This window comes from Rattus norvegicus, chromosome 9, assembly GCF_021556685.1.
Source record: "Rattus norvegicus strain SHRSP/BbbUtx chromosome 9, alternate assembly SHRSP_T2T, whole genome shotgun sequence".
Taxonomy (NCBI): domain Eukaryota; kingdom Metazoa; phylum Chordata; class Mammalia; order Rodentia; family Muridae; genus Rattus; species Rattus norvegicus.
In genome coordinates, this window is record NC_141542.1 from 88,910,060 (window position 1) to 88,936,955 (window position 26,896).

Below are 26,896 nucleotides of genomic sequence, written 5' to 3' on the forward strand. Positions count from 1 at the left end.
TAAAAAAAACCTATTACTGTTATTTAAAATAGAATTTTCAAAAATTCACATGTAAAGAAAGAATGAAAACTTCTGTTTGCTTACTGAGGGAAGGAAGGGATGAAAAAGATTATAGCTATGTGATACAAAACAATTGGGGGTGTGAACCTGAAAGAAGAAAGAAAGAAAGAAAGAAAGAAAGAAAGAAAGAAAGAAAGAAAGAAAGAGACAGAGACATGAAGGGAGGGAGAGAGAGAGAGAGAGAGAGAGAGAGAGAGAGAGAGAGAGAGAAAGAGAAAGAAAAGAAGAAAGAAAGAAAGAAAGAAAGAAAGAAAGAAAGAAAGAAAGAAAGAAAGAAATAAATTCTCAAAAATCAGTTGTCCATTTCAAACCTAGAAGCTAATTTTGTATATGGCCCCCATGGATTTGCATCCATGACCTCATGATGCAGAAATACCAGGCTGAGGCGACGGCTTAGTAGCTAAGAGAACTCACTACAGAACAATCTGATCACATCCCCGAAACCCATGTAAAAAGCCTGATATCAAACGCATGCCTGTAATGTCAGAACTGTTTCAAGGCAGAGACAGGAGGATCCCACTGGGGCTTACTGCCTGACAACATAGCTCCAGGTCCAGGGAGAGACCCTGTCTCAAAGGAATGAGGGTGTAGAGTGGAGCACTCGACATCCTCCTCCAGCTTCCACATGTACACATACAGTAGCACACATTCTCATATGCACACACACATACGCACACACTCGCACACAAAAATAAAATACCAAACATCCTCAAGTACATTATTTCCTTGCTAAATACATATATCTCCGTCTTTTTAAATGCTTTCGGTAGTTGAACATTTCATACATTTCTACAATGTATTTTTATCCTGTCCATCTGCCACTTCCTTCTTCCAACTCTCCTTAGTACCCCCTACTCTAGCTCCCTCCAATTTTATTTTTAATCTCTTCTTATTTTGTTATTATTATTAACTCCCTGGGTCTAATTAACGTTGACCGTGTGAACTTGATGGGGGGGCACCCACTGTGACAGGGGCAGAGTGACTCTCCTTTCCTCAGGGACCATCAACTCCCCGATTCCCTGAAAGAGTTCATGCTGGAATTTTGACTGGATTGATCTTGTTTAGATCTTATGCAGGCAACCACAGAGAGCTTGAGTTGATTCGTGCAATAGCTATGCTGTGTCCAGGAGACAGCAATTCACAGCTGTGTCCCTTATCTGCCAGCTCTTACATTCTTCCCTCCTATTCTTCCATAATGTCCCCTGAGCCTTGAATGGGAGGGGTTGCTATAGATCATTCGTCCACAGTTGCTATCTTCGCTCTTTGACCCGATCTGAATTTCTGTTATTGGCCACCCACTGCGAAAAGACCAAACTTAAAAGCAACACAAATCTATAGGAATAAACATAAATATTTAGAAGACAGTTTGACAGCATAACAACAGTAATAGTTTCTCTCTAGCACCATGACCTTCCCAGTCATGGGCTTTTGACCATGTATAATTTAGGGATGAAATCCCTCCTGTGGAGTAGACCTCATATCCAATTAGAATGTGGTTGGTTATAACTGGCATGCCATTATTATACCACTTGAGCACATCTTGCCAGGTATGTTGGTATTTAAAGCAAGCAAGGTCTATAGATTACCATCGTTCAAATACCCCCCATGTCTCTCCTAGTGTTAAACAAACAAAAAAATTCAAACCGGAATTCTGGATTTTTTTTTCTCCACCTGAATAAGAACACTCTAATGAAAAAGCTAAAAGATAAATGTAACTATCTTAACATTTTAAAAAGGTCTATTTAAACAGATAACAATATTTCACAGTTCCATATAACGGGTCTTGGTGTTTGACACTCTACCAAGAGGGCACTAGAGGAACATTTTGATAGGGTGAACTCAGAATCAGAACAAAGTAAATATTAAATTGGCTAAAGTGGTGAATGGTCTTATTAGATCATTTCGGTGTAAAATGCCTAGTTAGAAATTAGTCGATGGTTCTAATTAGTTAAACTCAAATTATTTTTCTCTAGAACGTGACCATTTATATCAAATTGCTTACAAATTCAATTTGCTTACATTAGAGAACCTTCCCATCTAATGGCTTCCTAATTAGTCATTTTGCCTGTTGCCGTTGATGAAAAGTTTTAGGTTGTTTTTTTTTTTTTTTAAACAAGGTCTCTTTGTGAAACCCTGACTGTCCTGGAACTCACAGGAATCCACCTGTCTGGATCACTTTGTCATAGAGTAAAACATTGGTGGAAGACATGTGGAAAGTTGCAGAGGCGGGGGTGGGTCGGGGGAGATGCACTAGGAAACAATCTGCTTCCAAAGAAGAGGGGTAGGGTAGGGAGAAAGCTGAGAAGCTCGAACAGGGCATCATCCACCTTCTGAGTGCTGAGGTGGAAGGCACCACCTCGACTCTAATTAACCATTTTAGCAAAAGGAAAGAAAATGTGCCCTTGTCTGTGGGCTGCTAAGCCCTTCCTCTCCTGGTCCTCTTCTCCCTACTCCATTTGTCTAAGCACTTCCCACTTTGCAGGTTACACTAAGGACTACCAACGCCACTACCTCTTACCCTAATACCTAGCAAAGAAGTAGTACCCTACAGGAGAACTAGAAATAAACGTAGGGAAAAAACGATATGCTTCTGCCCTTGAATGAGGGCTGAACCTCTAAAGATTTTTACAGACCCACACATTACAGGTGGAGCAGAGATTAAACAAGGTGAGAGGAGAGATTAGCCATAACTATTGCCTCAAAGATGAGGCCTAAGTATCCACGATGGCTGCATAGTTACCGCCTTCTCTTCCTTCCCCAACATCTAAGAGCTACCTAAAGACATTTGATCAGGGCTGGTTGAATCTGTTTGGAAAGAAAATTGTAGGTCCTCTTCTTTTCCTAAAAGCTCGGCCCATTGTCTAAAATAAAGTGTTACCATTAGACAATCAAATACATAGAAACTTTTAAGAAAAGAAACTATAAAATAATCAAATGGACGAGAAAGATTAGAAGGTCCTTTTCAATGGGAAACAGGGCGTCCTCTAAGTATAGGCTTCCTAGGGATTTGATTTTCTGAGTTCTCTATGCTTTTCCATGGCTGAGCTATTTTGCAACTCTTAAGTTGCAAACTGTATCAATAACAATGTCTGCGAATGTGAGAGACTGGTTGGCTCCTCTGGAGGAATTCCAGGTTCTCATGTCCTGAAACAAACATTGGCTGAAGACACGTGGAAAGTTGCAGGAGGAGGCACCATGTATTAGGAAACAACCTGCTGCCAAAGAGGGTAGAGCAGAGAGGAAGCTGAGAAGCTCCAACAGTAATGCTAAACAAAAGATGGAGCCTTTATGTCACATTTCCTGGGTCCTCTTGCTCTTTTGCACAGTGTAGATTTTCACACGTTCTCTGACCAGAAGGGAAGTGTCTGTTTTCATACTGTAATAAGGCATAGGTCATCTTCAGATATGTACTGTGTATGTCCATCAACAGCGCCAGCCTCCTGAAGGGTGGGAGTTGTGAGCTACCCAGCCTTTCCCAAAGTCTTTTTTTTCTATGTGTTTTTTTCATGCTAGTTTTGCAGCGCTTAACACAAAGTCCTCAGATCCTCTCTGTCTGCCCTACTCTCTGGCACCAATAATAATTCAAATGACCTGTCTATAGGCATGAAAATTAATCTTTTTTTCTGCAAATACAATTGATTTCTAACTGATTTCTAACCCCCGCTCCCACCCGCACTAAAGAACAGAACAATTTTGCATCCATTTGTAAAATGACTACAGAATTACTTGATGGTTGTTTGAATTCTCCTTTAAGGCCATTGTAATGTCGCGAGGTTACCTCATTAATAAATGACTTAAATAAAATACTAACGGGTTCAATTTATATCAGAGATTCATGATTATGTTGTGTTATTTTTAAGTTCTTTTTAAAAACTCTTTTAGACTTATTTCTTTTCTGTGTGTGAGTGTTTGGTCTAGCATGTCTGTATGTGCACCATGCGCATGCCTGGTGCCCTCAGAGGCCTTCCGGGCCCTCCAACAGGAAGTGGAGTTACAGGTAAATCAGAACTGCCATATTGGGTGCTTTGGAGCCCAACCCAGATCCCCTGCTAGAGCACCCAGTGCTCATAATCACTCGGCCATCTCCCCGTCCTTTATAAAGTTACTCTTTAACCTTAGAAATCTAGACAACAGCACCAGTACCTTTACTTTCTTCACTGAGGAGTCGACGGAGTCTGTCTCGCGCCTCCCTTCTAACCTCTATCCTGTTCTCTTTCCCCCATCTCTCCTGTCCTTATCCATTTGCGCTTACTGCAGCTTCCCTGGCAGCCAGTTCCTTCTAAAAGGTTGAAAGCCTTGCTCTGATTCCTCAGCAGGGTGGGTAACAGCACGAGAACAATAAGGCTCTCTATTGCTCTATTGACAGTCAACAGATTGAAACGCCAATGTGTTGCATTAATTTTTTTTCTTTTTTCTTTTCTTTCTTTTTTTTTTCCCCCCGGATCTGGGGACCGAACCCAGGGCTTTGTGCTTGCTAGGCAAGCGCTCTACCCCTGAGCTAAATCCCCAACCCCGTTGCATTAATTCCAAAAGCAAAGAAATCCCCTCAAGAACCAGCGAAATCTAAAGATATAGAGAAATAGTGCAAAACATTTGCTATGCAATCCTGAGGACCAGAGTTCAGATACAGGCACCCACGCAACAAGCCAGAAGTCCTGCAGATACCGGTAACTTCAGGGATACCTGAAGGGAAGGGAGAAACAAAAGGATCGCTGGAGCTTCAGCACTTCTGAGAAGGTCTGGTTGAGAAAATGCAAGCCCCAGGTTCAGGAAGAGAGCCTATCTCAAAGGAATGGCTGATGGTGATCGAGAGGAAGACATTTGATACCCTCTTCTGGTGTCTGCACATACACAGCTACAAGTATCCACACATTTGCAGATACACAGAGAGAGACACACAGACATTTAAATAAATGCTAGACAAAACCTTTGTTATTATTTTCTGAGACAGAGTTTCTCTGTGTAGCCATGACTGCCCTGGAACTCACTCTGAAGACCAGGCTGGCCTAGATCATAAACATCCAACTGTCTCTGCCCTCCCCACCCCCCACCAAATTCTGGGATTAAACATGTGCACCACCACCCAGCTAATTTTTATATCTTTTTCATTTTTATGTATATGGGTATTTTGTCTGTGTACCACTTGCATGCCTGACACCCTCGATGGTCAGAAGAGGTGTCAGACATCCTAGAGCTGATTGTGAATCTCCATTGAGAGGTGGGTCAAACCCCAAGTCCTCTGCAAGAAGAACAAGAGTTTCTACCACTAAGCTATCTCTCTGGCCACGATTTGGGGTGTTCTGTTTAATTTAAAGTTATGGGGGGAATTTTTGTTTGTTTGTTGTTGTTGTTGTTTGCTTATTTGTTTTGTTTTGAGAGGGTTTTTGGTTTTTTGTTTGTTTTTTGTTTTTTAGAAAGAGGAAAGACTGGGATGCAAAACTGTGCTTCTGCCACTGTGCATTGATTTTCTTATTTTACTAAAACTATATGTTACCGTTTTGTCTTTTCATTAATGTGATGATTTTTATGGCCTACCCTAGGCTTTTTTCCCCCATCTCTTTCTTGATATGAAACAAGTTGTGTTTGCATTGTTCAATTTGCTAGGAGTTCACGCTCATCTAAAGAGCTCATGTCTTTGAAGGGACCACCTCCAACCCACGTCAGTGAAGAGCTGTAATTCAGTGTGACCATGCAACACTTAACAATAAAATCATCATCATCATCATCATCATCATCATCACCATCGTCATCGTCATCATCATCATCATCATCATCATCACCACCATCGTCATCGTCATCATCATCATCATCATCATCATCATCACCATCACCATCATCACCATCATTGTCGTCGTCGTAGTCGTCATCATCATCATCATCACCATCACCATCATCACCATCATCATCATCGTCATCATCGTCGTCATCATCATCATCATCACCATCACCATCATCACCATCATCATCGTCGTCATCATCGTCATCTGTACATTTTCAAGGCAATTGTCGAGAAGGAGCTATCTGGCCTCCGACTAGTTGGCCCAACTAAGGACCCCACAGAACACTGAAATCTAGGAGCCTGTACCTCTTTGTCAGGTAATTTGAACAGCCATAGTCAGTATCTGAGTACAGAATAGTAACTCTCAGATCTCTCAAACAGCTGACTAGCAAGTTCCTCAACAACCCTGGTGCTTACTCTGGCCTTCCAGTTGACAACCCAAATACTGAGTTAAGAGTGTATCTCCATGAGTATTTAATTGGTTGGGACGCTCTGTCCTCAGGCTCAATGTGTGGGGGCTGTTCAATGCGGGGTGGGGAGGGACAACTTCCAAAAATGAAGTAGGCAATTTCTCTCCCTGCCTTCAAGAGTTTGTCAGCTTTCTGAGTAATTTTTAAAGTGCATGCTGGACCTCCCGCCATTTCCACGAGCAGAGGCTTCGCTTAAGCTTTTAAACTTTCTATTTCATTACAGTACAAACAACCCTACAAGACAGCCTCCTGCTTCTCCCCTCAGGCTACGTGGAATTATTCATACTCAAGGTCTACAGAGGAAAGGCCCTGTGAAGGAAAAACAGGCTAAGAAGTGAAAGCAAATTAGTAATCCAAACCGCCCTCTCCCTGCTTGTCACTGGAAGGCCTTTGGTGTCTCCTTCCACAGTCAAGGGGTTTTCTGAGCCCGAGATTAAAGAATACATTTTCAGAGCTCAGAGAACAGACACTGTGTGAAAAGTAAAGCCGTGAAGGGAACCAGGACAAAGTGAGCATGTGCAGAATGCGCCCGGGGTGTGCCTTAAACCCCTGCCTGCAGTGGATGTTTTGGAATTTAGCCCCTAGGGGCCTTTATTATTTTCCTTATGCCCTGCAGGGTGGAAGTGAGAGGGGTAGAAGCTCTCCTTGGAAGTAGAAAGGGGGGGGAGGCGGTGTCATCAATCAGGAAAATCTTGTCCCACGAGGATATTTGATAGTGTCTAAAGGATATTTCTTTATTGTTACAGCAGTGGTGGGAGCTGGCAACTAGAATGTAGTGAACATTGATGATGCCGCTAAGCACATCGGAAGGCACCACCGGTCACGGCCCGCAATGAAGAATCCTATTCTAGAATGCTGAAGCTTGACAGCGCTGTTTCAGAGTTTACACAACAAAAAGCAGAATCTTGAGAGAAGAAAAAAACCTCTCCCACTCCCCGGCCCCATCCTCTTCTCTCATACATTCATACCCAGAAAAAGGGGACAGAGGAAGAGAGAAAACTGACTTCGTTGACACTAAACTTGTGCTGCTGTTTGTGGCTCTCTCCTCAGATTAGACTTAATCCAATCCTTTGCTCTCAACATCTTGAAGGCCCAATAATTTGGGAAAGCGTTCTGTTTTCATTTTTCCCTGGTCCTGAAACTTACAGAACCAGGTCCAGCAGGGTAGAACCATTTAACAGAGCAGACCCACATAGTCACTACGACATGCCCTTGCAGTCTTTGAAACCTCTTTGGCTTATATGCGAGCCAACACTAGAAAATACGCTATATTGTGAATTTCTATGTACCTGTGAATTTTCCTGCCTGTCAAACTGGCTGGAAAATCCACTCAGGACACAGAGTGGCCTGCAATCTGTGAATCAGGCAGCATAAACAGTATTCTCAAAAAGATCCTGCAGAGAAACCACAGGGACAGTGGAGAGGGTCTTCATTTCTACCTGGGCAACAAAACTGTATTCCAGCAACCCTTGCAGAGGTAACAAAACAACAACAGCAACAAAAACCCAAGGCAAGGAAACGGAAATTCATTTATAAACTGTCAACTAGCCTGTGAATATGAATATGCTGAAAGTCACCCCCAGCAAGGGAGGGGCCATCTTACCTTCTTGTTAATAACTGTCAATCTACTATTGTGAGTGAATCAGCAGCAATGTAGTGACAGCTGTGAAGGGATATGCAACCTTATCTGTATACAACCTTGGTCACACACAGTATCAGACAGATCACTAAACATGCCTCAGGTAGAGTGGCAGAGAACTCCTGGTCTGTCAAACATACAGAGATGCTCCCACACCCGTCTGAGATGTTTAGGGGGTGGCGAGGGGTGGATAATTTCAGTTTCCTGAGTCCTGTACAGCTGAAAAGCCTTTTGCAAGAGCACCAGACTCCTAGGTGAAGAACTGTATCCATGAGTCTCTGCTGCCATCTTCTGTTGGGCCATCCTCCATGCTGCTGTCAGCATGGTGTACTCCGGAGTCAGCTACATTTACAAAGTAAATGGGCTTGGGAAAAAAGCTTCGAAGCACAAATCATACTCAACTGCCACATTAGTAAACAGCTGAGAACATCGATAATAATTTCTGATTATGTAGGCAAGTCTACTTAAAACGGTGCTCCCAGCAGAACTCATCACTGAAGCCTGCGAGCAGGCAGCCTGGACTGAGCTCTGAGGGGACAACAGTTCAGGACCACCGAGGGACCGTCAGCAGGCTCCCACCCTAACAGGTCTTTACAGGTGACTGTCTGCTCCTACAAAGGAACAAAAACAAAACTAAAATTGTAAGCCTGCTATTCCAGATAGAATAAAAATATGGTCGCTGTCCATTCTTAAACAATACCCTATTCCTTTCTTCAAAATATCACAAATCAGGTCTGGAGAGATGGCTCAGACATTAAGGACTGGGCTCACAACCAGAACAATGCAAATTAGATTGACAAGAATGACAGTGGTAATGACAGAGACTCCTAAGGCCAGAGACGGCTTTATTTTCATGACTAGTACAGCAACTCATAGTAGGTGCTCCAAGAGACAGGTGCTTAGTCAGTTGTAAATGAACACGAAGTCCCAGCTGCTTCGGAGGCTGAGGTGAGAGAACCACTTGAGCTGACAAGTTCAAGACCAGTCTGGGCAGAATAGTTGGTCTCCAACACAAATTAAAATGAGATACAAGCTTGGAAGCATAGCTGCAACTCCCTGACAGTGGTCTTACTGCTATGTTCTTTAGACCTGTCACCTCAGGTCACTTTTACAACCTGTAAGGCTCAATGATATTTGTGTGTTACTAAAGGAGAAATGCACAGCAAGCAGACATGGATGGTTATGAACATAAATTAAACATTTATAATAAAAAAAATAAGAATGAGAGACAGAAAGATCTTCAAATTTGAGGCCAACCTGGGCTAACTATAAATCTTTTGGCCAATCTAAACTACCTACCAAGATCTTGTCTCAAAATGGGAAACAAGAAGAATCAGGGGCTGGAGAAATGGCTCAGTGGGTAAGAGATTCGCTGCTTTTGCAGAGAACTCCAGTTCAGCTTCCAGCACCCACATGATAACTTACAACTGTCAGTAATTCCAGTTCCAGGGTCTCTCTTCTGGCCTCTTCAAGTACCAAGCACACACATATTACACTGACATACATGCAGAGAAAAGATTCATACATATAAAATGAAAACAAATAAGTTTTAAGTTTATTTAATGTGCATGGTGTTTTGCCTGCATGTCCGTGTGCCATGTGCTTGCCTATTGCCCAAAGATGTGAGAAGCTGTCAGATCCTCTGGGATGGGAATTAAAAAAACAATATTAGCTGCCTTTAGGTTATGCATATAATATGTACTGAAACGTAAATAAATTCAATGTTTGCACTTGATACATGCAAATATTCTAAAATTCAAAGGAAAGATAAGAAATGTAACACTTCTGGTCCCAAGCATTTCATACCAGATACACCCCATCTCTAATATAAACACCAGACACTGAGAAGTAATTCTTCCAGGAGAGCTGAGCACAACTTTATCACTCCTAATAGCTCAATGAGTTAACTATCGCTGGGGTTCACCTTTTTACCAATGAAGACCAGAAAACAAGCAATTTTCCTGAGTTAGGGAAAGGAGAGCAGACATCCAGCCCAGGGCTCCATCACTGGCCCAGCTTCTCCCCGAATATGTGACCTCTAATGATACATGTTGGGCTTACTCTTCCTTCCAGAAGACCTTCCGTGAGTTCCTTGAGAGCTGTAAGCCAACTCCATGATGGTTCCAACTGAGATATCTAGCAGGCCTTTATTAGCTACTTTTCTATTGTTATAAAACACCATGACTGAGACAATTTATAGAAGGGATATTGTATTGGGGTCTTATGGGTCAAGAGAGATGAGAGTCTGTTACCATCACTGTAGGGATATGTGGCAACAGGTTCAGCATGGTGACTGGACTGGAAACTGAGATCTGAGTTACAGCTTAAACCACCAACAGGAAACAGAAGGAACTCACTGGAAATGGTGCATGGCTTTTGAAAGCTCAAAGCCCATCCTCCATAGCATATTTCCTCCGGCAGGGCCACACCTTCTAAACATACCCAAACTATCACCAACTGGGTACCAAGTACTCAGATGCCTGAGAATATGTCAGATGTCTCATTCAAACCACCACAGGGCCTCAGCATAGGGAAAAGGTCAGAAGATGAATGGCTGTTAGAAAAAAATTATGAGGGCTGGAAAGTTGGCTCAGGGGTTAAGAGCACTGACTGCTCTTCCAGAGGTCCTGAGTTCAATTCCCAGCAACCACATGGTGGCTCACAGCCATCTGTAATGGAATCAGATGCCCTCCTCGGGTGTGTCTGAAGACAGTGACAGTGTACTCATACATAAAATAAAATCCTTTAAGATTTATTTATTTTATTTATATGAGTACATTGTTGCTGTTTTCAGACACACCAGAAGAGGGCATCAGATCCCATTACAGATGGTTGTAAGACACCATGTGGTTGCTGGGAATTGAACTCAGGACCTCTGGAAGAGCAGTCAGTGGACTTAACCGCTGAGCCATCTCTCCAGCCCAAATAAAATCTTAAAAAAAAAGAAAAAGAAAAAGAAAAAAAAACATGAGTCCATGGGAGGTAACTTGGCAAGTCCTTGGAGATGTAGCCTTTAAACACTGTGAATTCCAAGTATTCAAACAAAACACTTGGATACCCACATGAAAATATATACACATGCGGGGTTGGGGATTTAGCTCAGTGGTAGAGCGCTTGCCTAGCAAGCTCAAGGCCCTGGGTTCGGTCCCCAGCTCCGAAAAAAAAAAAAAGAAAAAAAAAAAAAGAAAATATATACACAAATTGTCTTAGTCTCTTTCCCTGACCAAAGCAACCTAAGGAAGAAAGTTGATTCTGGCTTACAGGCTGAGCGTAGACAGTCCACCATACAGGGAACTGAAAGCAGGGAGTTTGAGGGAGCTGACCATGTCTCATCCACACCCAGGATGCAGAGGGTGATGGATATGTGCTGCTGCTTCCTACCTTCCTCCATTTTTTTTACACTCCAGGATTCCAGTAGGATAATGGCACCACCCACAGCAAGGTCTTTCCACCTCAATTAACAAATTCAAGTCAACACTCCACAGGCACACCTCTCAGTGTCTTAGTCACTGTTCTGCTGTTGTGAAAAGACACCCTGTCCAAAGCAACTTTTACAAAAAGAAAGCATGTGATTGGAGGCTTGCTTACAGACAGGGTTAGGTCCATTATCATCATGGTGCTAGAGAAGTCACTGAGGGCTTTACACCCTGATCCATAGGCAACAGGCAGAAGAAGACTGGGCCTGGTGTAGAATTTTGGAACCCCAAAGCCCACTCCCAGTGACACACCTACCCCAACAAGGACACACCTCCTGGTCCTTCCTTACAACTCATTAAATGGGGACCAAGCATTTAAATATATGAGCCCGTGCAGCTATTCTCATTCAAACCACCATACCCTTCTAGTTCTAGATTCTGTCAGGTTGACAAGTAGCATTGTCACACAAATGTCCCTATAGATTTGTTGATCATCAAAAACAGCAATAACTGGGTTTTGTAGTGGATGTTTGTGACTCGAAAAAACTCATAGGTTAAGGATCTAATTAACCCCCTATGGTGGCTTGAATTAGGAATGTTCCCTTTAGCCTCATGTGTCTGCATACTTGGTCCTCAGATGGTGGCTCTGTGTGAGAAGCTTGGGGAACCTTGCTAGAGGAAGGTGTATCACTGGGTGGGAGCAGGCAGGGCATAGTGCATAGCCTTGCCTCACTTCCAGTTTACCATATTTCCTTTTTGTGGTTAAAGATGGGATTTCTCAGGTTCTTGATCCATCTGCCTGCAGTCATGTCTCCTCCACTCATAAGTCATAGGTTCTTCCTCTGAAACTAATTAAAATCATTCTTCCATAGGTCTTTTTGAGGTATGGTGTTTTATTACTGCAACTAAAAGTCACTAATACATCCCCTATTTAGAGTGGAAATCTTTGGAGTTTATGAAAGTAGGGATCTTTTGAATGGAATGAATGCCCTTATGAGAGACTGAGACAGAGACAGACAGACACACACACACACATACAGAGAGAGAGAGAGAGAGAGAGAGAGAGAGAGAGAGTCTATTAACCTATACCATGAAGATGGTTCTCTGCAAGATAGCCCTCATCAGAAACTGCATCAGGCCTGAACCTGGACTTGAACTTGTAGCTCCAAAACTATGAGAAGCAGATGCTTATTTCTTGTTAGGCCCTGCAGGCTACTGTATCTTTGTAATGGCATCCTTACTGGATTAAGATGCATCCAACTATCAGCTGTTGGGTGAGTAGCCATACAACTTAGTGTTATTCTACAACACAAACAAATGAAATAGTATGCTACAAGGTGGATGAACTTTGAATTATAATAGGGGTCCATGTGTTAAAATGTCCAGGAAACACACATCTATAGAGATAGAAACTGTAGGATGATGTCATTATGCAAGTGAAGGCAGGTACAAGATAGAATGAGGCCTGTCATTGGACAAGAAGGAAGGATGGGCGGGAGAAAAGTTTTAGAGAGGAGGAGAAGACTGGAGCAAGGGAGAACAGCCAAGAGAACATGGAGGCAGATGTTAAGATTTCTCTCTGCACATTTACAGGTTGTTATGAATATTCTTAAGGGATGGATGTATATAGGATTTTGTGTGTCTAGATGAGCAAACTTTGTTATCTAGGTGATCAGAGGTTACTGTGTTGTGTGTTCTTTCATGTGGCGATTCAATTGAGTTCAAGAGAGTGTATGGTGGCTGGACACACTGGGCCACCAAGGAATTGGGATGTGTATGTCTGGCATGGTGGCAACCTGCCTTGGGAACTAGACGGGTAGAGAGATTGTTGCCAGGCTCAGAGAGTAGCCATCAGCAGTGTGATATGGGTCAGAGCTAAGTAGGTGAGACACTTTACTGATTGAGATGAAAATATCTAACAGAAACCATGAGACATCATGGTACCGACTCTAGTGCGGGTTAAAGAAGCCCTATTATAATTTTACCACAACAAGAAACAACATTAGTATGACAGATATGAAGAATGATGGTGGGGGGCCTGCTAAAGGTTCTGGAATTTCTTTTGGAGTAATTAATTATAAAATTGGTTGTTGTATACAACTCTATATGTACTAACAAGAATACATACTTACTTGAATTGTGTCGTCTCTCAGTTAAACCTAAATAAAGCTATTACCAAAAGTCTTCCTGATGTTCTCCACATGCCTCATGACAAAATGAGTTGTTAGGGAGGGGCCTCCTAGTGTTCAGGTGGGGCAAGCATGAAATCTTGGCATGAGGGGGAGAGTGAGGCAAGAGGATCGCAAGTGCAAGTCCACCCTGGACTGAATAATAAGACTGGCAAAAATAAAAGTAAAAAAATAAAACCTTAACGCAGTCTCAGCCCCATTGCACTTTGCCCCATTAATTCTAATTCTCTCTGCCCTCCCCCAGTCTAAAGCACCTAACCTAACTTGTTTCCATTCTTACCATCTACAAATGGCAGGTTTGCCTCATCATGAAGACAGCACCGTCCCTGGAACCCACCCCATCAAAGGCCCATTGAAACAAGGGACAACACATCAATCCTTACCGTGGTTTTGAAAGGACAGGAGGACGGGGACATTTTAGGATACAGGATAGGCAGGGCATGCCTTACTCTGGATTCTGGCTGAAGTCTCTCACCAGCCACAAGGCAAGAACTGAAGCACTATTAATATTTGCTGTGAAGATTACCTACATAAAGACAATATCTCTCTTGTGTAGAGATTTTTTTTAATAAGAATATTAAACTAGCAACAAAGCATGCTTACAGGCTAAGCCTATTGACCTTCAAGGATACCCTTGTTCCTTCCCTTCTAAAACCCTCACAAAGCAGATTAACTTTTGGGTACCTTAAAGATACCCAAGCCTCCCACATCTCTGTGATGTGGGGCTTTATCTTATTAACTGTAATCCTGTCTGCACAAATCAGGAACTATCTTCTGATCTCTCATTTAAATTCCTTCACAACTCTTTGAAGAGAGTAACCTCAGAACTCATCGGTATCCCCCTAATGACTACTGGAGATAAGACACTGAAAAGCGATTCTCCTCTGAGAAGCCCATACCCATGTTTAGGTAGATCTTACTCTCTCCCTGGGTTTCCTCTTTCTCTATTAACCCCACCACTTAAACCCATGTTGAAAATCCCCCTTAATAATCCTCAACTCCACTTCACACTGGCTCGTTCTGAAACCAAGGATCTAGCTTTACCTGAGGAAAAAAACTCTGAGAAAAAACCTCCTCAGGCTGCTGTTCGGTCTCTACCCCAACCCTTCCAGGCCCTGACAGCTAAGGGCACAAAACTTATGACAACTGTAGAACACACTACTTTCTCCTCCTTTGCCCCTCAGTTCTTCCAAATCCTTTGTCCTTCCTGTTCCCTCAGAAGCAGCTGCAGCTCTTCAGCTCTTTACATGGAAGCTGGTCCTTCAGGTCTCACACACCCTCTCTCAGAGGTGCCCCCACCTATGCTGTGCAAAGGTGCCCACCCATTCTACTTTACCGTACACCTGCATTTCTCCCTATGGTACCTTGCTGCCTAGTCTTTTCTTGTCCTTAGAAACTAAAGTGGGTTTTTTTGTTTTGTTTTTTGTTTTTTTACACTGGCTATGGGCATTCACTTTTAATGAAAGTTCACAGATCTTTCTGTATTTTTAGATCAGTTACAGAAGTAGCCTACAGGAGACCAGAGTGACTTGTAAGCTGTTAAAAACTTCTCTGATAGAGAAGTCATAATACTGAAAGAAACAAGTGGACCCAAGAAAGACCCTAGTGTGTATTTACTAAGCTAACACTGTAATAATAGCTTAGAAAACAAATATTTTACCAATAGCATGCTACAGCACTTACATGTATCTTGTAGGGTATAGTAATTTCCCACTTAGGGTCTTTTATGTTAAAAATCAGATTTATTTTTGTTGATTTTTAAGTATGTATATATGTCTGTGCATGGGTATGTCACATGAGTGTTGGCACCCATGGAGTCCAGAAGACGACGTCTGATCTCCTGGAACTGGAGCTATGAAAAGAAAGGGTATTCACTTAGTCATGGAGCCATCTCTCTAGTCTCTCTTCCCTTGATTTCAACATCTTGGGGTGCCCTTTGCAGAAAGTTCCAAACAGACAATTATAAATTTGTTCTGCTTTGTCTGCTAACAATATGCATGAAAGAGACATTCTTCTGGGTGTGGGTCCCTGTACAAAAGTTGGGTGGGTTTATAAGATTAAATGCCTGAGGCCTTGAGTCACTTTTCCCAGGTCATGACTTAGGCTGTCAGTCCACGAATATCCTCCCAGATATAGAAAAAGAACACAGAGCTTTGCAGAATCGGTTACTTTGGCCCATCCTTGGGGAAGGCTATGCACATGTGCAGTAAATGAGCACCAGGAAATAGGCAAATAGGGCTTGAGGATCCTGCAGATGTCCTAAAGAATAAAGATCTAGAGCTGTCTGTCCTCCCTGCATCATGTGGTGTAAAACTCCCTGTGACTGGGCATAGTACTACACAGGTCTTTAATTCCAGGAAAGGCAGAGGCAGGCCAGCCTGGTCTATAGAGTGAGTTCCAGGACAGCCAAGGGCTACACAAGGCTACACCTGTCTCAAAGTGGGTGGGGTGGGAAAGACTCTGTGTGTGTGTGTGTGTGTGTGTGTGTGTGTGTGTGTGTGTGTGTGTGTGTGAAAGAGCAAAAGCAAGAGCGAGAACGAGAGTGAGAGAGAGAGAGAGAGAGATTGATTGATTGATTCCACCCTGGCCAGGCACTATGAAAAACTCAGAACATAGGCACATAGGGTGGAAAGGATTTGGTGCTTCCCTCTTCTTGTCTGGGGGAACAGGAACAGAGGAATAGAACACATCTCAATCAAAATTATACATGGTCTGAGCATCTGCCACTGAGCCAAGACAGCGCTGTCTCCAAGTCTGAACCATAGTTATTCTGGAAGGGGTAATTCTCAGGCCTAAAATGTAGCAAGGGATCTCTGTTCTATTGATGTGCAGAGATACCAGGACCAATGCAATTCTTATAAAAGAAAGCATTTCATGGCAGAGAGCATGGCCACAGACAGGCGTGATGCTGGAGACACAGCTGAGAGCTACATCCTGATCCAGAAGCAGGGGGCGGGGCTGGCATGGGCTTATGGAACCTCAAGGCCCACCCCAGTGACGCACTTCCTCCAACAAGGACACACCTCATAATCCTTCTCAAACAGTGCTACTCTCTCATGACTAAATATATGAGCCTATGGGGCTGTTCTCAGTCAAGCCACCATAGGATCTCCAAATTTATCTGCAGTTCGTTATATGTCCAAGTAACACACCTTTAGAAAGAAGCATCCCCTCTACTGTTGTTAACGGATCTCTGGGGTTCTGGGACAGGTCGTCCTAACTGGCCTGCATCGCTCAGTTTTAAACCATCGCTGGTCGAGTGGTTTAAAATAGTAAGAATGATAAGAGATGGCTCAACAGCTAAGAGCACTGGCTGCTCTTGCAGAGGACACAGGTTCAATTCCCAGCACCCAACTGTCTGTAACTCCAGATGAGTTACAGGGGATGAGACACCCTTACACAGACATACCAACAACCCACAGAGGAAAATAAAAATAATCACTTATTTAAAAAAAAAAAAATCATGGGGCTGGAGAGATGGCTCAGAGGTTAAGAGCACTGTCTGCTCTTCCAGAGGTCCTGAGTTCAATTCCCAGCAACCACATGGTGGCTCACAACCATCTATAATCAGGTCTGGTGCCCTCTTCTGGCCTGCAGGTGCATACATGCAGGCAGAAAGCTGTATGATGTATACATAATAAATAAATGTTTAAAAAAAAAATCATGAGGAACTAGAGGGACCTGACAGGTTTGCTAAACTGCTATCTTAGACTACAGCCTATGTGGAGGGAGACTGATCTTTGATGGTTTCAGTGGCCTCGGTGGTGGGGGGTGTAAGTAACCGTGACAGGAGGAATTAATGAGCAAGGAACAGCGGTCAGTATGCAAGACAGAAAGCAACAACGGGAAAAGATCAGGATCATTTTGATCCTAAAATATTTAGGTTCCGTAAACATAGTAAAATGTCCAGGGAAAATCGAAGCAAAGGCTTCACACATGACAAGCAAGCACTCTGTCACGGTGATGCGCTGTCGGCCCTTCTGTAGAGATTCTTACAGGACTATTTCCAGACTGAGACACAAGCTAGAGAGTACCTTGTACCACCTCTGCCATTTACGACATCGGTTGTGTGATAGCTTCTAGCTCCCGAGTGATCTCACATATATTCTTGTGGTTTTGAACCTCTTTGTAGAATAAATTGTCCGGACATATGTACACGTACAATACACACGGCTATGTTAAATCAGGCTACCACTAAACCTCACAACTTGTTTACTTTCTAGAAAATTCCTCCTACAGATATTGTTTCAAAAGCTTTTAAAATGTAAATATAGGGCTCGTCTTCAAAAGAATGCAGCTTCCAGCTACGCACACAGACCTAGCAGAAATCAAGCTCACAGAGAGTCACGCCATAAAAACACACTTGGAAAAAAATGTCGAAGTCAGACCATGTAACTGGCTGTATAAACCAGGGAGCTACACAATCTTGAGTCTCGCGTTTATTACCTATGAGGCAGAAACGGTAAAACCCCCTTAGGGAGGCAGCAAGCAGATAATTGTGTATAATTCAGTACTTTCTGCAGCCACAAGTGTGAGTATAGAGTTTACCTGACTAGTCTTTAGCCTCCATGTTAAAAGTTTGCCAGAGGCCAGGTGTGGTGGTACATGCCTCTAATCCCAGCATGTCGCTTCCAACCCCGACCAGCAGGAAAGGAGCGACAGTTTATTCAAGAACCTTTTTGCATGCAAGCAGCAACAATCTCTCTCCAGCCCGTGAGCGCACTCCCTTATAACCTCCCTCAACTCCGCCTCAACCATCCAGTCATGGTGCGCCTGCGCAGCTCTCACGATGAGGGCGTGGCTTACTTTCAGGTGCTAGTCTTAAACAATCTCGGGCGCCATTTTGGGATTGCCGCTACACCCGCTCCCCACACCAGCACTCAGGAGGCAGAAGCAAGTGGATCTCTTAAGAGTTCAAGGCTAGCCTGATCTATGTAGCAAATCCAAGGACAGCCAAGGCTACATAGAGAGACCTTGTATCAAAGAAACTAAAAGAAAAGAACCAGACAAAGAAACCTAGAGTAGTTTGATTTTTTTTTTTATTAGCAGAAACTTAGAGGTCTGGAAGTGTTCATAATTATAAACTTCTGATCCCGAATCACCTTTGAGAAAAACTCTCCACCTTTTGTTTTTCTACTTGATGTCAAATGATAAATGTTCCCCAGAAGAGATAACCTTTAAAATGTATCACAAAAAATTTAAACTAAGTTAATTGAGAAAAATAAAAATGTATGTATTAACTCAAGCTTTTAAAACCTTGTCCTTGGGGAAGGAGTCAGAAGGGCAGAGAATGGGAGGAGGGGAAGTGGATATTATCCTATTTCATTATGTAAATAAATGTGAATGAAATTCTCAAGAAAGTAAAATTATGATAACAACAGTAAGGATGTCTGAAAAAAGTCAGAAGGAATCATATTATCTACTTAAAATTACATAAAATAGGGGTTGGGGATTTAGCTCAGTGGTAGAGCGCTTGCCTAGGAAGCGCAAGGCCCAGGGTTCGGTCCCCAGCTCCGAAAAAAAGAACCAAAAAAAAGTTACATAAAATGATGTGAGTCTATATATACATGAATAATTTAAATGAAAACTTCCCATCTGAGCTTACATGTTCTCCACAAGAACTATAGACTTCCTAACTAAACCCTAGCACCAGATAGAAGACTCTTCTTTTCAAGTTGCTGGTCAGGGGCATCCAAGAAAGTCCCAAAACATAGCAGGCTGTTGTCATTGCCCTAGGCTGGTCCCCAGAGGTGCAAGGTGAATCCCTATGGCTGAAAACAGCACAGACACAGGGCCCAGGGGCCCCTGAACTGGAACTGACCTGAAGGCCTCCCTGCCCTGAGTACTAGTTTTTATGGCACCAGAAGGTGCCGTACAAATTTCCAAAGGAGGGAAGCAACCAACCGTCCTCTCCAGCTTGATGCCAATGATGAAGATGATGAACCGATGAACCACAACAATGACCAACATGACCTGATAACCTAAGGGTACAGTGGTGGCTCCAATACCTTGATGGTAAACAATAGCTCTCTAATGGGACTTAAGGTCTGCTCAACAAGAGGGGAATCGCATCTGGTACTGAAACCTAGCCAACTACCAAGATTAGTGCAATCGTGGATCTTGGAGGAGACCCTGCAACCACCTCTTTACTAAACCAGCACATTCCCTAACCACATTCTAAACATTTGTCCTTAACCCATGCGTAAATGTATCCTCACCCTCATCCAAGGAACTTTTTCAACAGATGGAGACTGTTAGAGAAAACCACAACTGATTAAGAGATCACGTGGTGTCCGGCCGCAACGGACTCAACTACAGCACAACCCCTGCACCTGAGCCCCGGGGGTCGTCATGGAAGAAACAGGAAAGACAATAAGAGCTCGAGGGATAGGAAGTTTGCTGTGAGATTGTGTCTCTTAGAAACTTCAGAGAAGTCACAGCCATTAAGTCTCATCGTCATGGCTGCCTAAGCAAGACATGCTTGAACAAGGATGTGGGCAACAGGCCTGCTAACCCGGAAGGAGGAAGTCTCACGAGGCTCCAACCTTGAACAAAGAACTGCGTGCCTGCGTGCGTGCATGTGTGTGTGTGTGTGTACACACACAAATACATACACATTATATATAATGTAGCATAATAAAAACATTATACAAGCTTAGTTTATATTTACATATTTAGAAATATATGCATATAAGCGTATACATATATATAACAATAATTTTTAAAATAAGCCAAAAATTTGCAAGAGAGCAAAGCACATAGGGGAATTAAGGAGAAGAAATATGTGATTATAATTTCAAAAATAAAATCATAATTAAAAATAAATTTTAAAGAAAAATTACAATAGAAATAGATGATAGAAGAAAGGGGGAAAGGGGCGGGAAGGAAAAAGAAGGAAAGGAAAGAAGAGGAAAATTTAGTATTGAGAAAAGCTGACTTGCCAGGCAACAGAATGGGTCAATAGCGACATCTAGTGCTCAATCAGAATCCTGCACCACTCTTTCGTTTGCAAAGAGGGGCCGTTGTTTATTGTAAAATGCAAATCAGCTTCATTCGTCAACTGCCTGAGATTCCCACGCGTGTTCACTTAAGCCCTTATGCTGCTGTTTCTACAGATGTTCACAGATAAGGACACAGATTGCTCCAGAGAGACCGAGCATCACACAGCCTCGATTGGAGGCGGGGAGGGGAGGGGGGACGCCTCAGCCCTGCCTCCTAATGGTGACACTAAGTGCCTAATGAAGGAGAAAGGTTCTCTATGGGTTTGTTTGTTTTTTAATGATGTTTTTTAACATGATAAAATTTAGATGGTGTCCATTTTAAAAATATAATTCTGGATTTGCTTTCAATCTTTCGCCATTACTCTTAACTCTCTGGTGAATAATGAATTCTGAGGGAACTATTTAAATTAAAAACTATTTAACCACCTATCAAAGCTATAAATGGAGTGCATGCCAATGATTTTTAGAGACGAGATTGCTTCAACTTCTTGTGGTACTTGGAATTCAACCTAGGGTACCTTGTACCTGGTCTTACCAATGGTTTGGGAAAGAGGGAAAAGTGAAATATTCTTTGCAATGGTCATGTTACTTTCAAGTAGATAATATTGATAAGGTGTAGCTGTTCTGTTGAAGGAACTCTAGCATAGAAATCTAGGCCCCCGGTTACTAGGCCTTCCAGACACACACACAGGCACACACACACACCTTTTCCTCCCATCTGCTCATCTCCCCTTCTAACTCTCATCTTCCTCTCTTTACTGTCCTCGGTCACACCCAGCACCCGCCTCTTTTCTGAAGAACCCTAGGACCTCCGGGGGTAAGCATTTTAAATTTGGATCTGACTCCTTTAGGTGACAATCAACAGAAAGGTACTGAGCAAGGGATACACAGTCCTGCAGTAGGGGTAGAGAGTCAGCTTAGTTAACCCAAAAGGCTACACGCAGCAGACAGATCAGCAGTATTTTTCCATGAGAAGACAAGCTTCTCAAGTCTTGTGCAGCCACAAAGGTACTGCCCTCAAATACCCACCTTTTTGCTGAAAGAACTACTTCTCAGTGAGTATTCATCAGATTCTTTAAGAAATGTCCTTGGGGGAGGATGGGGAGGGGAACACGCGCATAGAAGGGGAGGGGGAGGAGTTAGGGGGATGTTGGCCTGGAAACCGGGAAAGGGAATAACATTTGAAATGCAAATAAGAAATACCCAATTTAATAAAGATGGGGGGGAGATAAGGAAGGACACTTCATATTCATCAAAGGAAAATTCCACCAAGATGAACTCTCAGTCCTAAATATCTATGCTCCAAATGCAAGGGCACCTACATTCATAAAAGAAACCTTACTAAAGCTCAAGGCACACACTGCACCTCACACGGTAAAAAAAAAAAAAGAAAAAGAAAGAAAAAAGAAATGTCCTTGGGGCCAGAGAGAAGATTCACTTGTAAAAGATTGTCTGAGTGAAATCCCTGGACCCACATGATGGAAGGACAAGATTCTCACAGGTTGTTCTCTGACCTCCACATGTATCTCATAACATGTGCACACACACACACACACACACACACACACACACATATAAACACACACACATATACACACATACACGCATACACACACACATAAACACACACACATATACACACATACACGCATACACACACACATATACACACATACACACACATACACGCACACATAAACACACACACATATACACACATACACACACATACACACACACATAAACACACACATATACGCACATACACACACATACACACACATACACACACATATAAACACACACACATATACACACATACACGCATACACACACACATAAACACACACACATATACGCACATACACACACACACACACACACACACATATAAACACACACACATATACACACATACACGCACACACACACACATAAACACACACATATACGCACATACACACACATACACACACACATAAACACACACACATACGCACATACACACACATACACACACACATAAACACACACACATACGCACATACACACACATACACACACACATAAACACACACATATACACACATACACACACATACACACACACATAAACACACACACATATACGCACATACACACACATACACACACATAAACACACACACATAAACACACACACATATACGCACATACACACACATACACGCACATACACACACATACACACACACAAACACACACACATACACGCACATACACACACATACACACACACATATAAACACACACATATACACACATACACATACACACACATATACGCACATACACACACATACACACACACATAAACACACACATATACGCACATACACACACATACACACACACATAAACACACACATATACACACATACACACACATACACACACACATAAACACACACATATACGCACATACACACACATACACACACACATAAACACACACACATATACACACATACACACACATACACACACACATATACGCACATACACACACATACACACACACATATAAACACACACATATACACACATACACATACACACACATATACGCACATACACACACATACACACACACATATAAACACACACATATACACACATACACACACATACACGCACATACACACACACATATAAACACACACATATACACACATACACATACACACACACATATACGCACATACACACACACACACACACACACACATCAAATAAGTGGGAGTTTTTAGTTTTGTTTTTGATGTTGTTTGTTTGAGATAGGTCTCTCTACATAGCCCTGATTGTCCTGGAACTCACTATGTAGACCAGGCTGGCCTCAAACTCACAGAGATCCACATGCCTTGGCTTCCAAGGTGTTGGAATTAAACACCTGCACCACCTTGCCTGGCCAAATAAAGTTACTTTTAAAAATAGAACCAAGCTTTGCCACTCTTCTGGGAGACAGTAGACCTTGCTGGTTCCTCCTGAGAATTCCTCACCTACTGGTAATGCCAGTATAGTTCTCAAGAAGAGTCCAAGTACCACCCTCTAACCTAGCATTTCAGCTTCACCTATGACGTGTTCCTAAAGCATGGTGTGTCGCGATTTTCTCTTTAACCATTCATCCATTCATTCATTCATGTTTTCATTTATAGAGTATCACCAGCAACCTAAAACTACCTGAACCCCAAGACCAGCATTTAAAACTAATTTTCCTGGATTATAATAATAGTCTATCTTCTAAATCTAAACCAAAAAAACCCAAACAAACAACAACATCAAAAAAACCCTAGAAGCTACTTGTCATAGCTGAAATGGTTTATCAGAGAACATAGAAAAGAATAAGAAACCTCAGAATTTTTTTAACTTGGCATACTGACAGATATGTTATCATTCTTTGTCCATTACTGCTCCAGACAACCTGTGTGTGTGTGTGTGTGTGTGTGTGTGTGTGTGTGAGCATGTGTGCACACATGTGTGTGTCTATGTCTGTATGCATGTGCAGGTGTTGATAGTCACTGCCTCATGTACATATATATGTATACATATATACACATGTGTCTCATATACTAGACATTCCCTGCAGTTCTCCCTTCAGACTACCTTCCTCCTCCTTGACAGCTGAAGAAGTCAGTCACAAAAGGCTATGCAAATTCCCCAATTTGTTACAGCTCTGCTCACTTGAGAGCCCAAGACTTCAGGTGAGAGATTCTGCTCTCTGCCCTTCTGCTACACCCTTCTCTGTGTTGAGGTCTACCTCCCCCCACCCACCCCCAGCCCCAGCATAGCCGTAGCCATTTTGTTCTGTGCCCTCCGGCTATTTCATGTTGTTTCTGTAATAGGCCTGCCAGTCATTGCCACAGAAAAATAACTGACTCAGAGCAGGGTCATGCTGACCATGTCCCGTTATGTTCTGTATGTTCTGAGGTTTGTTAATCTTAAGAAATTCCACAGCCATAAGACCAATCAGAATAAAGGTCAGTTATAACTGTTCTGTCTAGCTAGCCAAAATATCTTGTATGAGTGTGGACAACTGGGCAGCACTTCCTGCCCCATGTATGAGCTCATTACAGTTTTTGTGGGTTTTTTTTCCCTTTATAAGCCTGCCCTGAGAAATGTTTGTTGTTGTAGCTCAGATAATTCTGATCTGATCAGTATTAAGGTGTGTGTTCCATACACCATCCCTATCTGACTAAGACCAGTGTTTGTGTGGTTTGTGGGGCAACCCATGGACCACAACACTGCATTCTTGGACTCTGATTCTATGATCAAGATCAACAGAATGTTCAAATTCCTGTGACAACATTTCAGAGTTAAATTTAAGTGTCTTCCAGCCTTGCCCTTATGTGTTAAACTAAACTGATCAAGACAGGTCAGCTATAAAGTTTCAAAAGCCATCACAAAACAAAATTTCTCCAGTTCCTTCACAAGTCACTGGGGTGTCCACACCTCCACCTTTAAATTCCTTCTAAAGTCTCGGGCATCCTGGTTTACTCAGAGACCACAGTTGAAGCCACTGTTTTCCTGTAACATATTTCTGACATGAGTGTACTAGAAATATACTTATTCATGATTTGACGTATTACATATTGGCATCGAATTATACAATGTAGCAAAGACATGCTTGTGCCATCAGGAGAAGGCAGTATGGTGAAGGGGAAGAACTTGAGATGAAAGTCGTAAATAATAAAATACGTCACCATTGCTTATTAGCTATTCGAGTTTGAAGAAGTGACCTCTGGACTGGGTCCACATTAGGCAAAGTGAGTAGTTTGGAATACACAACATATGTGGCCATTAATCCTCCTTGTCAACCTGACTGGATTCAGAACTCCTACAAGTAATGCCTGTGGGCATACCTATGGGGAATTAGCTGGGGAGAGAGGGCCTACTCTGAGTGTGGGCTGCATTATCCGAGGGGCTTGGATCTCAGAGTGAACAAAATGGAAAAAGTGAGAAAGTGAACTGAGAGCCAGCATCCACCTCTCTCTGCTTCCTGCCTTCAGATATAGCACGACCAGCCACCAGCCACCTCACCCTCCTGCCACCATGCTTCCCTAAAGTCTCAATTCCTAAGCCAAACAAAGCCACTTGTCCTTAAATTGCTTCTGCCAAGTGCTTGTCACCAGAATGAGAGAAGTAACTCACGCCATTTAAGTATTGATGCCAGAGAAAAACAATTCCGCCATTTTGAGCTAAATTTGAAGCAAGTTTATTAAATACTAAATACTGACCAAGAGATGGACTTTGGTCAGGACCATTCCCTGGAATTTCCCCACTGAGAATGGCCATGTTGCAGGGGTTTATAAGGGCAAAGACATAGGCCACTGTATTTTTCCATAAGGCATTATCTTCCAAGAACTACAATTCCCAGAATTCCAGGAAGTCACCAGGTCCCTGAGCAGATGGAGCTTACAGGTTAATTTTGAGTATCCATCTGGGCTGTAGAATCCTGACTGTGGAATCTCAAAATCCAGAATTATCTTACAGTACACCATTAAGATATAGACTTTTAAACTCAAAGTAATTTATAAATAAGAATTCATTAGCTAATCATAAAATGATAGTGTAAAACAGTCTAATATAACTATCATGGCTGGAGACACACTCGCACACCTTCATTCAGCTATCAGACTACTAAAATAATGTTTTAACCCAGTGGTTCTTAGCCTGCTGGTCGAGATTCTGTTGGGGGCTAAGGGGTCCCCTAAGACCATTGGAGAACACAGATATTTACATTATGATTCACAACAGTAGCAAAATTACAGTTATGCAGTAGCAATGAAAATAACTTTATGGTTGGGGGCTCACCACACATGAAGAACTAAATTAAAGGGTTGATCAGGAAGGCTGAGAATCACTGTTTTAGTCAAATAGAAAATAAATCTATTCTCCCTTACCAATTTTCCCTCCTAATTTCTTTTCAGGTACAGGAAAACGGTGAGTTGCGTGTACTCCTCTAGGCTCTCCAGTAGCATCGGCCTTCAACGTGAGTTAAAGAGACTCAGCCCACATCAAAGGCTATGGAGAGCCGTCTTTGGGTTCATTTTGCCTCTGTAACGAATGCTGCTCGAGTGAGACAGTGGATAAAAGCTGACAATCGAGAGGGAAAACGAAGGCCCCATAAAGCAGATGTTGTAAACAAGGAACAGGTGTTGATGTTTATTTATACCTGGCTGCTGCATAGATTGACAATGTTAGAATCTCAAACCAAGGGCTTTACCCCATGGACAAGAGATAAAGGAAACAAGGACGAATCACTGAAGAACTCGAGGCAGTAAACACAAGTATGGGGTAATGTTC

At 42.5% G+C, this 26,896-nt stretch overlaps 1 long non-coding RNA gene across 3 annotated transcripts in view; it reads right to left on the minus strand.

The window, feature by feature from the left end:
* LOC148003786 (uncharacterized) overlaps positions 1 to 26,669 on the minus strand; it is a 34,307-nt gene extending 7,638 nt beyond the window's left edge. The window contains exon 1 of one of the 3 annotated variants that reach the window (XR_015629624.1): positions 26,494 to 26,654. This is a non-coding gene — a long non-coding RNA (uncharacterized LOC148003786). Of the gene's footprint in view, positions 1 to 26,493 lie in introns of all 3 variants that reach the window. The other 2 variants (XR_015629625.1, XR_015629623.1) reach the window with 2 other exon arrangements.
* Between the last annotated feature and the right edge of the window lie 227 nt (positions 26,670 to 26,896).